Source organism: Psammomys obesus, unplaced genomic scaffold (genome assembly GCF_907164565.1).
Source record: "Psammomys obesus unplaced genomic scaffold, mPsaObe1.curated_primary_1811, whole genome shotgun sequence".
In the NCBI taxonomy this organism is placed as follows: Eukaryota; Metazoa; Chordata; class Mammalia; order Rodentia; family Muridae; genus Psammomys; species Psammomys obesus.
In genome coordinates this window covers 20,977,106-21,000,556 of record NW_026596069.1, presented here as the reverse complement: position 1 = coordinate 21,000,556, position 23,451 = coordinate 20,977,106, and positions in this window count along the sequence as shown.

Below are 23,451 nucleotides of genomic sequence, written 5' to 3'. Positions count from 1 at the left end.
TCACCACAAATCAGAGTGACCCAAGGAGGGTTTGTATGCACCTGTTGCCAATCCCTCACGAAGCAGTTAAAGAAATTGGATTCTGGACATGAAGAGTCAGGTAAAAGAGATTTCAGGCAGGGGAAGAATGATGTTGGAGCAGGACAAGAAGTCTCCTGCACTCTGGCCCACTGTCCTTTAAAAATTTAGAGAGAAATGGTTTTGTGGAATCATTGTTTTACACCCCGAATTGTCAGGTAGAAAGCATTATGTTCACCCAGGGTCATTATTATGGGGGAGTGGAGAGAGTTTTACACGGACACTGCCCACTTTTAGTCTCGTGTGAATTTGCTCCAACTTTCACTTGCAGATGTGTGAGCAAAACTAGGTGACTTCGAATAGCCTGTCCAGGAGCATGTGCATTCCGGGAACTCTCCAGACAATGCTCTGGAGCGGAGAAGCAAATATTATGATGTCAATATTAACAGTAAGCAGGACATAAGTCACTTAACTTACTAAATATACAGATTGACAGTGGCTGGGTGTCATGTGGTACCAAAGCAAAAAGGTGTTTTCCGAGAGCTACTTTCAAGTGTTGCCATGGATCATAATTTATGTCATGTGTCTGGTTAAATGAATTTATGCTTCATGTCATGCAGTATCAACTAAATTACCCCTCACAAAATGGACAAATGGTCTGAAAAGATTCTTTCAAAGGAAGTGCAGATTGGAGGTAGCATAAATAATAGAAGGACAAGTAAATGAGAAAATTGCTGAGTGGAATTTTTATTCCTAGTGCTTGCTCACCAAGCCATGCCATATGAGGTAAAATCAGAATGACTTAATTATATCTGACACACTGAGTTACATTTCTCTTGTCCTCTTCCTTCTTCAAGGGATAGGGTGGGGCTCAGAGGATCCTGCATTATTGATTTAAAAAACACATTTCAAAAATATATATCTTTTACCATCCTTGTGATCAAGGATTCAGAAAGTACTGGACACATCTTATAATGTCCAGGAGAACACTGGTCAGCACACACACACAGTGTGCTGTCTCACTCAAACTATTCCTTGCTGATAGGAAAGTCAGTTGTGTGTTAACTTAAAAAATTTGGAGATCATCCAAGATAGCGGCTCCGGGAGGACACTGTGTCCGAGGAGCAGGACACCAGTGTTGATTGTGATTCCCAGGTGAGAGAAAATCCCACGGTGTGGGAATCAGTCGAGAATGACCTCAGGTCACCTAGCAAATCCCTGGAAAAGGTCCTGGGGACCAGTGGGCACACAACCCCTGGCCCAGAGCGGGAAGTTCAACCAGTGGCCCAGAGGAGAGCCCACAGCCTCCGGCCCAGAGCTGAGCACTCAGCTGCCAGCTTAGAGACCTGCTACGCACCCGACTCACCATCCCAGATAGAATGGTGGGCCCCAGGGCACCAGAGACTGAGTTTCCCTATCAGGAGAAAACCCCACAGCTAGGGAATCAGCAGGTTCTTCAAGAGGGTGCTTGGAAAACAGTGTAACAACAGCAGCAGCTCACTAAATTCAGAGCGAGAAACCCAGCAGCGGGGCAGCTGTCTCCAGGACTTCTATGGATAAGAGAAAAGCCCCCCTGACTAACAAAGACCACAGTTACCACTCAAGTCTATATGCCTGATGTGAGCAGTGGCAATTCCTGAGAAACACCGGCCATTCAGTGACCATACCCAAAAAGCAGAGGAGGCCTCCTTCAGGAAAAATCATCTTCCTGCCAAGAGGATTCTCCCCACCCCAGGATTCCAGGAAGAAAGTACCAGAAACTAACAGCCAACACATAAAATACCAATTTTATTTTAGAGGCCAGCCTAAAAGCTCAACCAACAAAAGGCAGAAGAATATGGCATCTCCAGAAACTAGTTATCCAGGGGAAAGCAGCCCTGAACACACCAGCATAATTGAAATTTGAGAAGATGACCTTATATCTATGCTGATTAAAAGGATAAGAGAGGAAACAAATAAAATACGTAAAGAATTAGAGGAAGGTAAAGTCAAACAGATTATGGTCATCCATAAAGAAATGGAGGAAGTTAAAGACAAGCAGATTATGGCCATCTGTAAAGAAATACAGGAAGATAAAGAAAACAGATTATGGTCATCCATAAAGAAATGGAGGAAGTTAAAGACAAGCAGATTATGGCCATCTGTAAAGAAATACAGGAAGATAAAGAAAACAGATTATGGTCGTACCTAAAGAAATACAGGAAGATGCAGCCAAACAGTTTGTGGCCTTCAGAGAGGAAATAATTAAATCACTGAAAGGAATAAAAGAAACAGAGGAATGTTCAAATAAACAGCTGAAGGAATTGAAGGAAAAACAGGAAAATACAGTCAGACATGTGAAGGAAATCAACAAAACAACTCAAGATCTGAAGACAGAACTGGAAAAATTAAATAAAACACAAACAGAGGAAATCATGGAGAGGAAAACTTTAGGGAAGAAAACAGGAACTACAGAGGTAAACATAACCAATAGACTACAAGAGATGGAAGAAAGAATCTCAGATGTGGAAGATACAATGGAAGAAATCGATGTATCCATCAAAGAAAATGTTAAATCCAAAAAATTCCTGACACAGACCGTCCAAGAAATCCAAGACAATATGAAAAGACAAAATCTAAGACTAATAGGAATAGAGGAAAAAGAAGACTCCCTCCTCCACATTCCAGAAAATATTTTCAACAAAATCATAGAAGAAAATTTCCCCCACTTAAAGGAGAGGCTAATAAGAATACAAGAGGCCATCAGAACACCTAATAAATTTGACCAGAAAAGAAAATCCTCCTGCCACATAATAATCAAAACAGTAAGTATACAGAACAAAGAAAAAAAATACTAAAAGCTGCTAGGGAAAAAGGACAAATAACATATAATGGCAAACCCAACATAATCACACCTGACTTCTCAACAGAGACTATGAAAGCCAGAAGATCCTGGACAGGATAGCATGCAGACCCTAAGAGAACACAGATGTCAGCCGAGGCTAATATATCCAGCAAAACTCTCAGTCATTATAGATAGAGAAAGCAAGATATTCAACAACAAGAACAAATTTTAACAATACCTACACACAAATCCGGCATTACAGATGATACTAGAAGGAAAAATACAACCCAGCACAACTAACTACATTCAGGAAAACACAGGAAACAAATAACCTCACTACAGCAAAACTAAAAGTAGCCAAGCACACAAACACACTACCACAGCCAACAGCAAAGTCAAAGCATCTAACAGCCACTGGTCATTAATCTCCCTTAATACCAACAGACTCAACTCTCCAATAAAAAGACACAGACTAACAGAATGGATACATAAGCAAGATCCAACAATCTGTTGCATACAAGAAACACACCTAAGTCACAAAGATAGACATTACCTGAGGGTAAAGGGTTGGAAGATGGTTTCTAAGCAAATGGACCCAAGAAGTAAGCAGGTGTAGACATTCTAATATCTAATAAAATAGATTTTCAACCAAAATTAATCAAAAGAGATGGGGAAGGTCATTTCATACTCATCAAAGGAAAACTCCACCAAGAAGACATCACAATTCTGAACATCTATGCCCCAAATACAAAAGCACCCACATTTGTAAAAGAAACACTAATAAAACTTAAACCACACATAGATCCCCACACATTAATAGTGGGTGACTTCAACACCCCACTCTCAACAAAGGACAGGTCAACAAAACAGAAATTAAACAAAGAAACAATGACTCTGACAGAGGTCATGAATCAAATGGACCTAACAGTCATCTACAGAGCCTTTCAACCAAACACAAAAGAATTTACCTTCTCAGCACCTCATGGAACCTTCTCCAAAATAGACCACATACTTGGTCACAAAGGGAGCCTCAACAGATACAAGATTGAAATAATCCCTTGTATCCTGTCTGATCATCATGGAATAAAGCTGGACTTCAACAACAACAGAAATAGCAAAAAGCCTACACACACATGGAAACTGAACAACTCGCTACTCAATGACAGCTGGGTTAGGGAAGAAACAAAGAAAGAAATTAAAGTCTTCCTAGAATTCAATGAAAATGAAAGCACAACATACCCAAACTTATAGGACACAATGAAAGCAGTGTTAAGAGGAAAGTTCAGAGCACTAAGTGCCTTCAAGAAGAAATTCAAAACATCTCATTCAAGCAACTTAATGGCCCACTTAAAAACCCTAGAAAAAGAAGAAGCAAATACACCAAAAAGGAGTAGACAGCTGGAAATAATCAGGGCTGAAATCAATAAATTAGAAACATATAAAACAATTCAAAGAATCAATGAAACCAAGAGCTGGTTCTTTGAGAAAATCAACAAGATAGACAAACCCTTAGCTAAACTAACTAAAAGGCAGAGAGACACTATCCAAATCAACAAAATCAGAAATGAAAAAGGGGTCATAATGACAGACACTGAGGAAATTCAAACAATCATTTGGACTTACTTCAAAAGTCTATATGCCACAAAATTTGAAAATCTAAATGAAATGGACAATTTTCTTGATAGATTCCACTTACCAAAGCTAAATCAAGACTATGTAAATAAACTAAATAGTCCTATATCCCCTAAGGAAATAGAGGGTCATCAAAAGTCTCCCACGAAAAAAAAAAAAAAAACAGGGCCAGATGATTTCAGTGCAGAATTCTACCAGACCTTCAAAGAAGAGCTAACACTATTCTTCAAACTATTCCATAAAACAGAAACAGAAGAAACACTCCCAAACTCATTCTATGAAGCCACAGTCACCTTGGTACCTAAGCCTCACAAAGACCCAACAAAGAAAGACAATTTCAGGCCAATCTCCCTTATGAACACTGATGCAAAAATACTCAACAAAATACTTGCAAACTGAATCCAAGAACACATCAAAGACATCATCCACTATGACCAAGTAGGCTTCATCGTAGGTATGCAGGGGTGGTTCACTATAAGGAAATCTATCAATGTGATCCACCATATAAACAAATTGAAAGGGGAAAAAAAACCACATGATGATCTCCTTAGATGCTGAAAAAGCATTTGACAAAACCCAACATCCATTCATGTTTAAAGTCTTGGAGAGATCAGGGATACTAGGCACATACCTAAACCTAGTAAAGGCAATATACAGCAAGCCTACAGCCAACATCAAACTAAACAGAAAGAAACTTAAATCATTCCCACTGAAATCAGGGACAAGGCAAGGTTGCTCACTCTCTCCATATCTCTTCAACATAGTTTTTGAAATCCTAGCTAGAGCAGTAAGACAATTAAAGGAGATCAAGGGGATACAAATCGGAAAGGAAGAAGTCAAAGTATCACTATTTGCAGATGATGTGATAGTAAACCTGACTGACCCCAAAAATTCTACCAGGGAAGTCCTACAACTGATAAATACCTCCAGCAAAATAGCTGGATACAAAATTAACTCAAAAAAAAAATCAGTAGCCCTCCTGTATACAAAAAAACAAAAGGGCTGAGAAAAAAATTAGGGAAACAACACCCTTCACAATAGCCACAAAGGACATAAAATACCTTGGTGTGACCCTAACCAAGCAAATCAAAAATTGTATGCAAAAACTTCCAGTCTCTGAAGAAAGAATTAGAAGAAGATATCAGAAGATGGAAAGATCTCCATTGCTCATGGCTTGGCAGGATTAACATAGTAAAAATGGCCATTTTATCAAAAGCAATCTACAGATTGAATGCAATTCCTATCAAAATACCAACACAATTGTTTACAGACCTTGAAAGAAATATTCTCAACTTCATATGAAATAACAAGAAACCCAGAATTGCTAAAACAATCCTCTACAATAAAAGATCTTCAGGCGGTATCTCCATCCCTGATCTTAAGCTGTACTATAGAGCAACAGTTTTAAAAACTGCATGATACTGGCATAGAAACATAATGGTGGATCAATGGAACCAAACAGAAGACCCAGAAATAAACCCACACACTTATGGACACCTGATCTCTGACAAAGATGCCAAATGGTGCTGGTCTAACTGGATATCTACATGTAGAAAAATGCAAATAGATCCATACTTATCACCCTGCACAAAACTAAAGTCCATGTGGATCAAAAACCTCATCATAAAACCAGACACATTAAATCGGTTAGAAGAAACAGTGGGGAATACCCTAGAACTCATTGGTACAGGAGACAACTTCCTGAACAGAACACCAACAGCACAGGCTCTAAGAACAACAATCAATAAAGGGGACCTCATGAAACTGAAAAGCTTCTGTAAAGCAAAGGACACTGTCATCAAAACAAAACGACTGCCTACAGATTGGGAAAGAATCTTCACCAACCCTTTACATGACAGAGGGCTAATATCCAGTATACATAAAGAGCTAAAGAAGCTGAAATGCAGCAAACCAAGTAATCCAATTAAAAAATGGAGTACAGAGATAAACAGAGAATTCTCAATAAAGGAATATCGAATGGCAGAGAAACACTTAAAGAAATGCTCAACCTCATTAGCCATCAGGGAAATGCAAATCAAAACTACCCTAAGATTTCACCTTACACCCATTAGAATGGCCAAGATGAAAAACTCAAGTGACAACACATGCTGGAGAGGATGTGGAGAAAGGGGAACCCTCCTCCACTGCCGGTGGGAATGTAAACTTGTACAACCACTCTGGAAATCAATCTGGCACTTTCTCAGACAATTAGGAATAGCGCTTCCTCAAGATCCAGCCATACCACTCCTAGGCATATATCCAAAAGAGGCTCAAGTACACAACAAGGACATTTGCTCAACCATGTTTATAGCAGCTTTATTCATAATAGCCAGAAGCTGGAAACAGCCCAGATGCCCCTCAGTGGAGGAATGGATAAAGAAACTGTGGTATATCTACACAATGGAATATTACTCAGCAATAAAAAACAAGGAAATCATGAAATTTTCAGGTAAATGGTGGGACCTAGAAACAATAATCCTGAGTGAGCTATCCCAGAAGCAGAAAGACACACAGAGCACATATTCACTCCTAAGTGGATATATAATATATAGACATATAATATAGGATAAACCTACTAAAATATCTACACCTAAAAAAACTAATCAAGAAGGAGGACTCTGGCTAAGATGCTCAATCCGCATTCAGAAAGGCAAAGAGCATGGACATCTGAAGAAGGAGAAAACAGGGAGCAGGACAGGAGCCTGCCACAGAGCTAAACAGAGAATTCTGAAGGGTATCAAAGCAGATGCTGAGACTTATGGCCAACCTTTGGGCAGAGTGCAGGGAAACTTATGAAAGAAGTGGGAAATAGTAAGATCTGGAGAGGACAAGAGCTCCACAAGGAGAGCAACAGAACAAAAAAAAAAATCTTTGCACAGGGGTCTTTTCTGAGACTGATTCTCAACCAAGGAACATTCATGGAGATAACCTAGAACCCCTGCACAGATGTAGCCCATGGCAGTTCAGTATCCAAGTGGGTTCCATAGTAATGGGAACAGGGACTGTCTCTGACATGAACTGATTGACCTGCTCTTTGATCAACTCTCCCTGGGGCGGGGAGCCTTACCAGGCCACAGAGGAAGACAATGCAGCCACTCCTGATGATACCTGATAGACTAAGATCAGAAGGAAGGGGAGGAAGACCTCCCCTATCAGTGGACTCAGAGAGGGGCATGGGTACAGAAGGGGTAGGGAAGGTGGAATTGGGAGGGGAGGAGGGAGGGAGCTACCAGAGGATACAAAGTGAAAAAAAAATGTAATTAATAAAAATTAAAATAAAAAAAAATTGGTGACCACTGAGCACAGCATTCTGGTGCAATGGTGGGGAAGTTGTCTTCCACAGGAAGCTGCCATTTCTTCTAGAGCTTCCTATCACACAGTGACATTTGTTTTAGGATGTTTAATATGTTTTAGGATGCCTTGTTTTCATGTTTCAGTAAAATTTTTGGAATAACACTGACTTTCCCAAAGTGAATACATGTATATATAGAACACCAGGACACAAGAACCAGGCACATGTAAAGTGCTGGGAGTCTGTCAGGACTCCATTTACCACTGACCTGTGGCACAGGTGAGGACCGACCCTCTGCTGACCCAAGAGCTTTTAAACTGCATGTGAATTGAGTCACTCTTCCCAGAAATGCTGAGCCATTTACAGTTCTGAATGTACACTGAAACTGTACAGTTTGAATGCACATTGAAATTCATATTGGAAGTATTTGTGTATTATATGTATTAAAAAGTTTATTTTCTTCCATTCTATGGTCTGAGCTACCGGTAGCAATGTTTCACTCTCTCCATCACCAGAGCTTTCACATGGCTCCGCAGTGTAGGCTTAGATTTTTCACAAATCTACTTTATTTGGTATTCTTAAACACTTCTACCTCCCTTCCAACCCACTGTCCCAGAGGAAGGGGGGAAAAGGGATTGCAGGTCTTTTTAGAAGTCGTTCTTTGGGGCCAAGTCCACTCTTCCTTGTCTGGATACCAGCAGTCCAGTTCAAATGCCAACACCAAGCAGCACCATGAATCAGCACAATTCAGCAGAAACATCAAGACTCCACTGAATCAGAATGAGTCAGTAAATGCCAGAAGACTCATTTGGATTGCCAGGAGACATTCTCTGGAACATTTCTCTCTGTGAAGTGAGTGTTGAAGAATGAAAAAGAACAAACACCAGCAAAGCAATGTTTATCCAAACAGTTTTGTCTCCCTGTTCATGGACGTGTGTGTGTGTGTGTGTGTGTGTGTGTGTGTGTGTGTGTGTGTACATATGTTCTCTTCAGAGTCCACCCATGGATGTTTTCAGCTGGCCAAAATCATGCCCTTCGCAGGAGACAGCTTGCAGCAAAACATCGCATGCTGTCTCACAAGATGGCTTCTAGCAAAACATCTCATGACACAACTGAGTCTTCAAAGAAACCAGAACCTTCCACTTCCCCTCAGTCTGGCAAGCAGTTCACTGTCCTTCTTCAAAGCTTCTTTGTATGTTTTAGCTCCTTTCTATGTTCACATACATTTAAAGTTGGCACAAGTTGAGACGGAAGAATTGCAGTAAGTATGAGGCCTTCCTGGGCTATAGAGTGAAGCTTTTATTTTAATTAATTAATTGATAATGATATATTAATAATATAATCATTTTATTAGTTTCAGACTCCTCCCCAAAAGGTAAGCCCATTGAATGCATGGCTCAACTTGGGAAATGGTGGCATGAGACAGCGCTCCATTTATTTAAATCAATAGCTTCTAACAGTAGTGAATTGTGGTTTATTATTTCAGTACGGAATTATGTTTTTCATTTCCAAGCTTTCCATTGAGCTTACCTTCAGATACTTCATGTTTTATGTCACTATTGAAAATTATGTCATTTAAATAAATAGTACTTGCTAATTTCCTGTTATTGTTGCTTCTAAATGGAAATGCAGGTGAGCAGACTATTTTCTGCCAGCTAGTGAGACTGAGTGAGCCGAAGCAAACCAGTAAGCATCTTCCTGCATCCTAGGCTTCTGCTGAATTTGCTTTAGAACACCATAGTTGCAGATGAGCTCATTTGGGGTAGAGTCATATCATCTATGAACAGTTTGAACATTCCATGTTTCCATTCCTTACATGTGTAGATTTCTTTGCTCCTCTCCTGCCCTAATAAAACCCTTCTGTTCAGGGTTAGACAGAAACTGTCATGAAAGCCCTCCATGTTGTGTTTTCAATCTCACTAGAAGTCATTCACTGTTCTCCTAGCATGATTTCTATTATTGTTAAGTTTTAATTTTTAGACAATCTTTACCAATTTAAGGAATTTCCTTTCTGTCATTTTGTCAAGTATTTTGGAGTAAATCGGTATAGAATTTGTAGTATTCCTTCCCTGTATGTACTAATATAGCAAATTACTTTTATTTATTTTTATTAATATTAAAACCCTTGCATTCCCTTAATACTTTCTGGCATTAATCTTTGAATATTTCTGTCTGATCTTTCAGTCTTTGTAGACTGTGTTGTTTGAAAAAGGTCTTCCTTTTCATTCACTAAATGCATTAATGTGAAATAGTTTGTAATATGTAATTTTCTTCTTCATGTTAATTGGATGGTTAATAAGGTCTCTTATTTCTTCCCTGATGTTGGTAGCTTCTCCTTTTCCTCATTTTTCCTTAGTTGACCTAAGAGTCTGTGAGTGTCTTTAATTGATAGAGTCCAGCTCTGGATTTGTTAATTTACCGAATTATTTATTTCTTATCTTTTCCATTGATTTCTGTTCTCATCTTTACTGTCTACTTTCTCCTGCTCTTTGTATTGTCTTGCTGTTCTTCTAGTCTGCCTTCTTAAGCACAAGGATTGGATCATTGATCATTAACTTTACATGTTTTAATGTGTACATTTAACATCTATCAATTTCTCTGAGTACTGTGTTAGCCTTGTACAATTTATTTTGATATATTCCAATTATTTAGCTCAAATTTTCTAATTTCTATTATAGTTTCTTTTCCACCAATTGGTTATTCAGAAGAGCATAATTTAACTTCAAAAAAACAGTTGAGTATTTTCTAATGACCTACTTGCAATTCGTGTGTATCTTATACCGCAGACAGAAAATATGTTCCAAATAATTTCAATCTTTTGATTTTCTGGGCCTGTTTGGTGACTCAGCATGTCATCAACAACAGTGCAGGTGCGCTGCCTCCTTGAATATAACCTAGGTGTAGAATTTGCTAGCTGAAGTATTCTATGCATATGAATTGTTTCAACTTGGGCAGATACTCTAATTCTTAACGGTAAAGATGGATCTTTATTTCTTCTGTTAACTCAACACTTGCTTTATTTTAAAACCATATTATCAGGCCCATGCAAAATGGAATTGCAATATTCTCTTCTGGAACTCTCCTCGATAGTTATGAAATGACTCTCTTAATCTCTGAATACTATTTGCTTTGATATTAGTATAGATTTCTCAGTTTTCTTCTTGTTTATTGGTGTTTTGTTGTCTTAAAATGTCCTAACAGAAGCAATTTAAGGAAGGCAGGGCTTATTTTAGTCCGTCATGGTGGGGAAATCAAAGAGAGCTGTCAATTGAAGCTGTCAAAAACTCAGTTGAAGCAGCTGTCACTTTGTGTCCTCAGGAAGTAGAGAGTGGCGAGTATTCCCGCTCACCTAGCTCCCTCTTTTTTGTACAGTCCAGAACCCAACTCCGGGGAGCGAATGGTGCTGCTGTCTTCTAGGGTGGGTCTGCCCACCTCCTGTGCCTAATCTAGATAACCCCCCACAGCTGTCTCTGGAGGTGCTCTCCTGGGTGATTCTAAAGCTTATCAAGTTGATAGTCAGCATTCACCCTCACACGTCCTCTGTATAAAGTAAGCCCCTTGATATCATTATATATTAAAATGTGCTTCCCAACAGCACCATCTACTCTAGTTTCTTTTCTGTTGCTGTGATAAAATGCCTCACCAGAAGCAACTTATGGAAGAAAGGATACCTTTGGCTTGCAACTCCCTACAGACACACCCCCAGGCCAACCCTGACCTAGGTAAATCTTTGAGACTCCCTTCTCAGATGATTCTAGGTTGTGGCAAATTGACATTTAGAAAACACCAGTACGTCAGCTCAGTGTTACAGCTACGATTTAGTCTATAGACAGTAAACTAAATATGACATAGTGGGCTTATATATACCACCTTACTTCTTCCATTTTTTTTATTTAATTCATCTCTTTACAGCCTGATCCCAGCCCACTCCCTCTTCTCTTCCTAGTCTCACCTTCCCTCTCCCTCCATCTTCCTCCTTACCTTCTCAGAGAAGGGGAGGCCCCCAGCGGGTACCAGCACACTCTGGAACCTCAAGTCAAGGCAGGACTAAGCACATCCTCTCTCACTGAAGCCCGACAAGGCAGCCTTAGCTAGGAGAGGGAATCCAGTGGCAGACAACAGAGCTGGAGACAGCCCCTACTCCCGTTGTTGGAGGACCCTAACTTTTTATTCTGCTTGATTTATCTAATTTATTCTGGCTTCCATTTAGATTCAATCTGTATACTGACTATTTCTGTTGTGCCTGCGTAGCAATCCACTCATACCTATTTACATTCTTTTATGCTTTGTATTTAGATAATTTTTATTAACCTATCTTCTCATTTTAAGTCCTGCTTTGTTGTATAATCTATGCTAGTATCTACAAGGTAATTAATTTTGTATAGTCTAGAATCTTATTTCTCAGTTTTTGTTTGCATTTTGTAAGGTTCTAAAAATTTTCCTGTTAATCTACATTTCTTTGTTCCTTCTGTTTTGCTAAGCATAATAGTTACAGTTTTAGAAAAATTCATCACTCTTAAGTATTCTAGGCCACCTGTGAGTCTGTTTTCATGGTCTATTTCATTTACTATGTGAGTGTTTTGCCTGCGTATATGCACCATACATACCATGTGTGGGCCTGGTGTCCATGAAGGTCCTGGGACTGGAGGTACAGACAGTTGTGAGCCAACACATGAGTGCTGGGAACCAAAGCCCAGTCCTCCACAAGAGCAACAAGTGTTTTAACCACTGAGCCATCTCTCCAGTCCCCACGGTCTGACTTTTCTGTTGAAATTTTGTTATGTGATTGTGTTTTTTTTAATTCTTTATTAATTACACTTTATTCACTTTGTATCCCCCCTGTGATTCCCTTTCTCCTCCCGTCCCAATCCTTCCCTTCCTCCACCCTCTACATGCATGCCCCTCCCCAAGTCTACTGATAGGGGAGGTCTTCTTTTCCTTCCTTCTGATCCTAGTCAATTAGCTCTCCTCAGGAGTGGCTGCATTGTCTTCTTCTTTGGCCTGGTAATGCTGCTTCCCCCTCAGGGGCAGGTTATTAAAGAGCAGGCCAATCAGTTCATGTCAGAGACAGTCCCTGTTCCTATTACAATGAACCCACTTAGATACTGAACTGCCATGGGCTACATCTGTGCAGGGGTCTTAGGTTATCTCCATGCATGGTCCTTGGTTGGAGTATGAGTCTCAGGAAAGACCCCTGTGCTCAGATTTTTTGGTTCTGTTGCTCTCCTTGTGGAGTTCCTGTCCTCTCCAGATCTTACTGTTTCCTACTTCTTTCCTAAGATTCCCTGCACTCTGCCCAAAGGTTGCCCATAAGTCTCAACATCTACATTGATAGTCTGCAGGGCAGAGATTTTTTAGAGGTCCTCTGTGTCAGGCCCCTGACTTGTTCCCTCTTTTCTCCTTCTTCTGATATCCATCCTCTTTGCCTTTCTGGACAGGGATTGAGCATTTTAGCAAGAGTCCTCCTTCTCCATTAGTTTCTTTAGGTGTACAGATTTTAGTAGGTTTATCCTATATTATATGTCTATATGAGTGAGTATATACCGTGTGCATCTTTCTGCTTCTGGGATAGCTCATTCAGGATGATCTTTTCCAGATCCCACCATTTACCTGAAAATTTCATGATTTCCTTGTTTTTTATTGCTGAGTAATATTCCATTGTGTAGATGTACCACAATTTCTGTATCCAGTCCTCCACTGAGGGGCATCTGGGCTGTTTCCAGCTTCTGGCTATTACAAATAAGGCTGCTACAAACATGGTTGAGCAAATGTCCTTAAGACCCTGACATAAATCCACACATTTATGGACACTTGATTTTTGACAAAGATGCCAAAACCATACAATGGAAAAAAGACAGCATCTTCAACAAATGGTGCTGGTCTAACTGGATGTCTACATGTGGAAAAATGCAAATAGATCCATACTTATCACCCTGCACAAAACTAAAGTCCAAGTGGACCAAAGACCTCAATATAAAACCAGACACACTAAACCGCTTAGAAGAAAAAGTGGGGAAGAGGCTTGAACTCATTGGCACAGGAGACAACTTCCTGAACAGAACTCCAACAGCACAGGCTCTAAGAGCAACAATCAATAAAGGGGACCTCATGAAACTGAAAATCTTCTGTAAAGCAAAGGACACTGTCATCAGAACAAAACGACTGCCTACAGATTGGGAAAGGATCTTCATCAACCCTATATCTGACAGAGGACTAATATCCAGTATATATAAAGAACTCAAGAAGTTAAACAGCAACAAATCAAATAATCCAATTTAAAAATGGAGTACAGAGCTAAACAGAGAATTCTCAATAGAGGAATATCAAATGGCAGAGAAACACTTAAAAAAATGTTCAACGTCATTAGTCATAAGAGAAATGCAAATCAAAACGACCCTAAGATTTCACCTGACACCCATCAGAATGGCTAAGATCAAAAACTTAAGTGACAATACATGCTGGAGAGGTTGTGGAGAAAGGGGAACCCTCCTCCACTGCTGGTGGGAATGTAAACTTGTACAACCACTCTGGAAAGCAATATGGCGCTTCCTCAGACAACTAGGAATAATGCTTCCTCAAGACCCAGCTATACCACGCCTAAGCATATACCCAAAAGAGGCTCAAGTACACAATAAGTGATTGTATTTTTTAATCTTTGTTTGAATAACAGAAATGATGAGTCGTGAAGACATTATACATTTCCTCTGGTAGATACAGTATCTTTTAGGGGTAGAGTAATCTTCATCAAGCTAGGACTTAACTGAGTTAAGGCTGTGTTGGTATCTTGGTAAGAATTAACCTGTTCCTAAAACTCAAGAGTTTTAAACTGAGAATATGAGTGTCTTTGATAGACTCCCAAGCCTGTGGGAAATCCTTTTGCGTTTAAGCTCACCAAACATAATTTCAAAATTTGGCAAGTGCCTTGAAAGGAAAGCAAAGTATTTGAAGCACTCAAGGACTTATTTTTTTGCCATTCTAACCTTATACAATAGCAAAACTTCTATTGTCTTTTATAGAATTCCAACAGGAACCTTCTTCTTGAGCTAATCAACATGTTTAGCATTGGCCTAGAACTGACAAAAATCCTTCAGAAAAAAATTAACACAATAAAAGTGGCTAACCCATTGCCAAAGGTTTTCTTAGTCCCCAGAACTTTGGTCCTTCTGTTGATCATTTGCATGCGTGTACACACGTGTGTGTGTGTGCGCACGTGCGTGTGTGTGTCTGTCTGTCTTTCTGACTATGTCTGTGTGAATGTGTATGTGTGTAGCTGTCTATCTGTGCCTGTGTCTGTCTGTGACTGTATAAATGTGTGTGTCTATCAGTGTTTGTGTCTGTCTGTGTGTCTCGGTCTGTGTGTGTGTGTGTGTGTGTGTCTGTTTGTCTTTGTGTGTGTGTGCGTGTGTGTTCCTGTATGTAAGGTACACATAAACAGACACATAAACTGTCTGTTTATGTGTACCTTTGTGGGGGTTTTTTCTGGTTGTTTTCCACATGAATACAGGTTTGACATGAACTCCTTCTACCCTATAGCATAAGTCCTCAGTTTGCCTTTGTGCTACAAAGGGATTGGAAATCTTCATTATTTTCTGCTTGGAAAAGGTTTTAAATCACTAACTTTCAAGTGAAGAGTCTACTTTCTTTTGGGTTGTTTTATGAGGAAGCATTACATTTGGGCCAATATTCAGTTTTAAAATCCTGTTTGTTTAAAAGCCAAGGGCAACATAGAATAACAAAATTGAATGGCCTTTCTAAAGCTTGAAATCTAGCCAGGCACAGGATAATTACGAAAAGTAACCAGTCAAATGAACATAAAGCAAGCTGGCAAGAAATCTCCAGAACATGGCAGCTTGTGTAATGTTCTCTTTCACTGTCAAATAGAAGCCATTGCTCTTAACTAAATGTCAAATGGAGTGGCTGCAAACAACACGGGCTTCTTAAACAGAGCATATACACCCCTGGCCAACCCCTTCTACAGTGAGAGTAAGTTATTCACAGAAGCTGCCTTTTCATTATATATTAACTCTGATCTGAATTGCATTAGGATATGAAAATTACATAAAGTAAAATACTTATCCATATGAATATATATCTCTGAGGAGGTTATTTTGAAATTAGTATTTATCATATCTTTAATTGGAGAATAATACTTTCCTTCAAGTGTTTAAGGATGTGCAATGAATTTTAGAATAATGTCTCCAATTTTCCCAACATAAATAATTCCTGCCGGCCCATTTTATTTTCATGTGTAATCAATAATAATAAAATATTAATGGCAATATTATAATGTATAAAGACAGTTAACTGCATGACGACCCCGTATAACACCCGGTGCCTGATGCTTAACACCCAGGGTAGGTAGGAGAGCGCTCCTACCACGCTGTGTATATGGAGGTCGGAGAACAGCTCACAGGAGTCAGTTCTCTCCGTCCACCCTGTGGGTGCCAGCGCTGGCACACAGGTCATCAGGCTCACAGGCAGGTGCCTTCACCTGATGAGCCATCTTAGCGGCTCTGTGTGTATAGAGTCTTGGACCTAATTTGCAGGTGAGGAAACTGCATACAAGCTTATCTGCTCATGCCCAGATCTGTTTGATTCCAAAGCCCTTGCCCACCACAGTCCGTTGTCTCTGGGGATCAATGAAAGCTGAAGCATTGATTTACAGTTTGATAGATGCCCTCTCCTTTTCAAACTGCATTACTGAGATGGACAGGGTAAAGAGATAAAGTGCAAGTCAGATTTATCAATTCTATCATTTGTCAAAAGCGCAAAAACGTGTTGACGGGGGAGAAAGGGCTGGAGTTAAAAATGCATTTCTGGCATTCTCCTAAGATTACAATTTTCTGTGTGGTCTTTACCCAGCAGGCTCTTTAAAAGGTGACTTTAATTAATTATTTCCATCTTTGCTATTTCTTCAAAGATGGTCTGTCTCTTCTTTCTTGGTGTGCCTGATGGCCCAATCTGATCCTAGCTTCCAGGGAATGGAAAGAGCATGGAGGATCTGTTTGGTGACTGGTTACTCCATAGAGAAAGCCACAACTCACTGTGTAATGACATTGGCCCAACCTTGTCCCCCGACTCCCTTCACCCACACTTTCAGTCAGTATGGCATGCTTGTGGCTGCTGATTCTGCAGCCCTTGTTATTATCATTGTCTCTGTATCTTAATTAATCCTCTAACTTTACACCATTTAGTCAGACATATCTACCTTTCTGTTATTTCCCCACCATATGCCTCTTCCTTGTTAATCTTAATAGAGATATCAAAGACTCCAAACCCACCATAAATTAATTCTACTTCCTCTGGGATACTTAAAAGTTTTAGGGCTCTATAAAGGCATCTGCTATAAATTTGATTTGAGTTTCTATTCTGTAGCTTCTGTATCATTTTTAATCAAAACAATAATAATAAAACTATATCTTAAGGAATATTCCCTATGCCCATGTTATTTGCATGACATTCAATTTTAATTTTCCTGGTCTTATTATCAGTTATTATTCAAAGCAGCTATTTCCTTAGAATGAATTGACTTACAGTTGAAAGCACAGTCACGGACACTTCCTTAGATGAAGTCTATGCATCACAGCCCAGTTTTTGGAAGAACACTTCTGAACATAACCCTTTGAGAGTGGGCAGATCACACTGTAGGAAGTTGGGTTGATGTAGCCAGGCAACAGCTTCAAAATCATCCATCTCCTCCTCCAGTCACATTGAGCAATAAGGTGAAAATGAAGAATGCAGGCAGAGGTTCCTCAGAACCTCTGGAGGGGCTGGCTTTCTATTAGCATTACAAAAATGTCTCCAGCTCCCCAATCTTAAATACATAATTTGTGAATAATATTATGCTTTTTCAGCTGGCAGTGAAGTGTGATATATTGTTAATGCTTTTCTGTGAATGTTAGAATGGATAGCTATCAAGAGCTCTATTGTCTCTGATGGTTTTCATATAACACAGTCCAAAAACCACCTCAGTCTCCTGCTTAACTAGAGACCTTACTGCAGATCATTTGAAATTTTATTACATCTAAATAATAAAAGCTATTATTAAGGTGAATTCATAACTGTACAGTTTGCAGTTTTAGGGGGTTTCCTATAGATTTGGCTGGACTTTGAATCTGAGCTTCCTCCCCCACCCCTCCAGGGGGTGGTAGGAGTAAGTTAACTCTCTGTGGCTAGCCTGAATGAGAAGACAACCCTGACAACATTTAACACTGCCAGAAAGCCAAGCATCTCAGCTTGCAATTAACATTCTCCGTCTACACATAGCTTCATTTTTCCCTAGTCAAAGGAGACCAGGCTATACTGAAGGGTTGTATTTATAAGGTGATTAAGAAATTTCATCCTGTCACTCACTCTTGTGTGATGTCTCTGGGCCATTTCTGATGTTGCTACTGTAGCAGCAGCATATTTAGCACTTGTCACAGACAGGAGCCTTTTAAAATTGTGAAGGAGGAGACACGATTTATAATGCACTACAAATTGCTCTCAGCGCTAGAATACAAATTCAAATATGATAGTTGATACCAATCTGCAATGTATTTTGGAGTAATCCCAATTGCTTAGGAAAATCCCTTGATGGTTTGGGGATACATTTTGTCTACCAAACAGTCATTCTGACTGCATTGAGAATTCAGACACAATTTTTTAAAATGCAGAAGGGATTTCAGGGCAAATTATATTTCTGAAACCCCAAGTGTTCAAAATAGAAGCATCTTTGCTTGAAGCACCAAAACCCAGTAAAACTGTGCAGATAGGGTGGCTCTCAGAGAAATTCCATTCCTAGTAAATCTGACTGGAAACTTTGATCAAGCACAGCTTAAAATTGATCTGTTCATGTTAGACATTTCCATGCACAAAGAGAAAATAGTGAATGTGTCATCACGTCTTTTCACGGTGTCTTTACTGAATAAGAACATCTAGTATGTATAATAACACACACACACACACACACACACACACACACACACATCCATAGCAGCTGTTTCTACAAAATAGGCAAAGAATACTAAAGTAGAAGCAAGTGTGTGCTGTCACACATTTTGATCACTTGTTTAGAATCCATGATGTGTAACTTGGTTAGAATGCGAGAATGAATTCTTCATAAACATACTCAAGCTCAAGCGCCTGTGTCTAACTTGAGGGAAGAAGCGCATAGGCACAGCCAGCTAGACTAATCGTGCACTGCCAGCAGCAGGAGGAGGGCTGTGTTCAACATGCTTGCCCCGAGCCATTATCTGAACAAGATGACCAGAAGAAGCTTGGTGATGGACAGCAAAGAACCAGCGTGGAGTTTTGTTTTAGTGACCATGAACATGATTCTTGGCTAGTGGTAGACCCAGGAAAATTGAGCTTGGTCCCTGGATCAGGGATAGGCTAGGACAGGATGATTTGTCTTTTGTGTTAGAGACATGAAGGTGGATAATAGAGAGCCCTCCTGTTGAATTAGTTTGCTGTCCTGGGCACAACAAACTACTACAAAGTGGTTGGCTCAAACAACAGAAATTGGTTTTCTTATACTTCTTGAAACTGGAAATCCCCAGGTCAGCAGGATTCTTTTTCTTCCCAGGCCTCTCTCCCTAGCTGGCAGCTGCTCATCAGAGCTGTCTTTACATGGTCCTCATCTGTATTTGCTGGGTTCTCACCACATATTGTCCTGTTGCACTGAATTGGGGCCCGCTGTGCTGGGAGCATAGCTCGGCGGTAGCGTGTTTGCCTCACATAAGCAAGACCCTGGGCTTCACTCAGCAGCACCACACAAAATCACGTCAAAAACGACGATGTTGCGCATGAGTTAGTGCCGACTCTGACCTCCTCCTTAATGGCTGTGAAGATGCTAGCTGCGAATTGTGTCACATTCCGAAGTTCTAGGACAAAGAGTGAAATGTACGAATGTGGGAGAAGACATCACAGCCTACAACCAGCTAGATGTGGATGCCACTTATGTTGGATCTTCGCTGAATTTCCTTATGCATGTGTACTCTTGGCCAAAAGCATTCTGACCGAGCAGCTATTCTGTGCTTGACATGAGAAGACCATGTTAAGGTAACCAGCATAGGATTTGACCCTTCTTACTCTGAAATGGACCTCTTAGTTTTACCTTTGCAGTTTTCAGCTTTCTTGTGTTGTGGCTAATGCTTGGTGACAGAGACTTTCATTTTTATGATGCTTCTGATAATGGTGAAATGTGGAGGCAAGTAGTCTCCCATCAGGACAACTTAATAAGTTCACAAGCTAAAGATGACCTATTACTCCTGCCTCAAGCAATTAGAAATAATAGTTGAAAAACAATAATAATAAAAATAAGTAAATAAAAACTAATAACTTGCCAGAAAGACCTTCTCCGTCTCAAAATCAAGGCAGATGTTCTTGAGGATCAAAGAAGAAAAGAAAGCTCAGCACTGTCATGAGGGGGAGACTGTGCTGCCATCACAGGCTCTCAGACCCTGTGCTGGCTGCAGAGCTTGCTGCTTCTAGACAATTAAGACTGAGCGTGGTCCATGACAGGCCGAAATCTGCAGTTTCCTGCTTGAGGACTGAGCCAGGGTCACTCTCCACCATTCCCAATTGGTGGTAAAGGCTGCAGAATAAAGTCTGAGTTGGGCATCTGGGTGGTAGAAAACAAGAGTCTGGTGATGTATGAGAAGAAAATGTTCCTTTGTGTGACAAAGCTATATGCCCTGTGTCATCAGAAACTCCTTGTGACTATAGGTCTTTCTCATAACTGTGCATGGAGCCTGAGGAGAAGCAATGGGAGAACCTCCAGGTAAGAAGGAAGCACCAAAAAGGAGAGAGCATGGAAAACCTTCTCTCCACACAACATGCGCTCATAAATGCAAACTACAACACACAAAGAAGGACAATGCTAAGAGGAGTATTGTCAAAAATATCTCAGTTAATTAATGAAGCTCATTCCCAATGAAATACATCTCGTAAAATGATGAGCAAATCCTTTAAAATATGGTTTAAGTAGCCAAAAAGATAAAAGAAAGGAGAGGATCCACAAAAATATATAATAAATGTGAACTAAAATAAGGTGCTTATGAAAATTAATAGAAATCTTAGAGATGAATGTAATTTTGTAATTTTGTATATATATATATGAGAAAATAGAAAAATGACTAGGATAAATTTAGACTGGGTTGAAGAGAAGGGGCAGTCTGAGCTACTCTGGAATGTGTCTCATGAGCACGCCAGCAAAGTGGAACTGCACAAGCCGTGCCTGGGACCTTCAGAGCTGAAGACAGAAACAGTCCTTGCATTAAATATGTACTTCAAGCTTGTGAGATAACGGAAACCACATCCCATGACCAGTCTGAAAATCAGTGTCTAAATGCTGCTCAAAGTTGTCACGTGCGACACGCAAACCCACGGCAGTTATGCTGGTGCAGAACTCTGATTCTCAGCATAGACCAAGACATGGTCAGTCTCGGGTCTTACGGACAGTCAGGTCATTAAGAGCAAAGGTGAGAAAGGGGCTCTGTTACGCATACAAAGATGAGAGTTACTGCTCACACGTGCTAACTAAAACGATCACCAGAGAATGTGTTTCATGAGGAAGGAAACAGAAGCCAACCTGAGTCTCCCACAATTCACCATATCCCACAGTCCTGTCCATAGAAATTATATTCTCCTGTACCTCTTGGAGTGATTTGTCAAAGGCAAAGGGGGCAGAAGCAAGATATAATTTTCTGGCTTCCAAGTTTAAAGAACTAGAGTATTCTTCTGGGCCCTGTCTTCTCTGCCCCTCCACCAGCTCCCTTCCAGATGGGGCTGTTGCTTTAGGGGACCTTCAGAATGCAGGGTCTGAGCCCCAGCTGACATGGAAAGCAAGCATGAAATAAGACTTTGCTAGCTAAGCCATTACTTCTGAAGTTGTCTATTACCACAGTATCATGACTGTGAAGAACAATTATGCAAAACTAGAAAGACTACAGAAATTGATAAAATATACTGAGAAATTTAATTAAAAATCAATTAGAAAATACTAATTTTTAATGAACATCTAACTCTCTAGGCAACAATAACATGGAATGTGTCCCAGGGAGAATTAGAGCATAATGTAGAAAGCAGAGAAATAGTGAATAATCTTAAGCTTTCTTCGAAAAGTCTTGATAGTGCATATGTTTAAATTTTATGATGCCCATATTAAAGGAACACTAAAGGAACCTTTTGAAAACTTGCCCAGTTCAAGTGAAATCAGAAAAAAAACTGAAAAGAAGGAGGAAAAGAGGGAGTAAGAGGAGGAGAGGAAGGGAATAAAATGGAGAGAAAGGAAGGGGGGAAGAAGGGAGAAAGAAAGTAAGAAGTACTAATAGGCCCAAACGTAAAATGTGCGGTAAAACGAAAGAAACAAACTGACATCAATCAGTTTGATGAAACCAAGCCTGAAACATATGATATTTTTATATTAAGCTATTTGGTGCTATAAAAGAATAAAAAAGAAGAAGAACAACAACAACAAAAAAGAAAACTATGGATGACAGAAAGACATACACACACACACTCAGGCACACCCATACATGCACACATGAGAGATAAAGGACATTAGAGCAAACCAGCTGAGCTCAAATGTGTTGTCAAAATGGACACATTCAGGTACAACTTCCAGTACTTCAAACTGCTGGACTTAGAGTCTTCAAACCCCTGCACAGATGTAGCCCCTGGCAGCTCAGTGTCCAAGTATGTTCCCTAGTTATGGGAACAGGGACTATCTCTGACATAAACTCAGTGACCTGCTCTTTGATCACCTCCCCGTGAGGGGAAGCAGCCTTACCAGGCCACAGAGGAAGACAATGCAGCCAGTCCTGATGAGACCTGATAGACTAGGATCAGATGGAAGAGAAGGAGGACCTCCCCTATCAGTGGACTGGGGCAGGGGCATGGGAGAAGATGAAGAAGGGAGTGTGGGTTTGGGAGAGGAGGAAGGAGGGGGCTACAGTTGGGATACAAAGTGAATAAATTGTGATTAATAAAAAAATAAATTTTTAAAAAGTAGTTAACAATTGGAGTGAAATAAGTCTCTTAGAAGGTGCCCCAATTCCACATGACTGTAGTCTTTATAAAAGCAGGAAGTTGGGACATACACACAGAGACACAGAGAATACAGTCAACTCCAACTCATGGAAAGACTTAGCAGACAGGAACCCTGTGTACTCTGACTTCTGAACTCCAAAGGGTGACAATAGGAGCTGCTGTTGTATTGCCCACCCACTCTGTTGAGCCTTGTCTAATAGAAGCCTGAGCAGGTCAAAGCATTTACTGTAAGAATGTGGCAGCACAACTAATGTCAGATAAAACAGAATTAAAGCTGACGGCATCAATTAAAGCCTGACGAGAGCGGGACGTAACATGAAAAGGGTCCAATAGTCCTTCTTCAACCCTCTCCACTCACACATCAGTCCCAGTCTTCCCACCAAACCTCTCTGGTCAGTATCGCCAAAGATGGCTGACTTCTAGCCTCCAGCCCGCGCCCCTGTGAACAGCGTTTGGTGTACCTGGAGACATCCTCCTTCTTGAAGCTTTCCTTTCCTTTCTTCCTGGTTGCATCACCACAAAGACCCTAGCAAAGACCCTAGCCCTCACCATGTATTCTCTCAACACTGCATGCTTCCCCTTAGTCTCTGAATGGAATGGCTTCTCCAATCACACACACACACACACACACACACACACACACACACACACA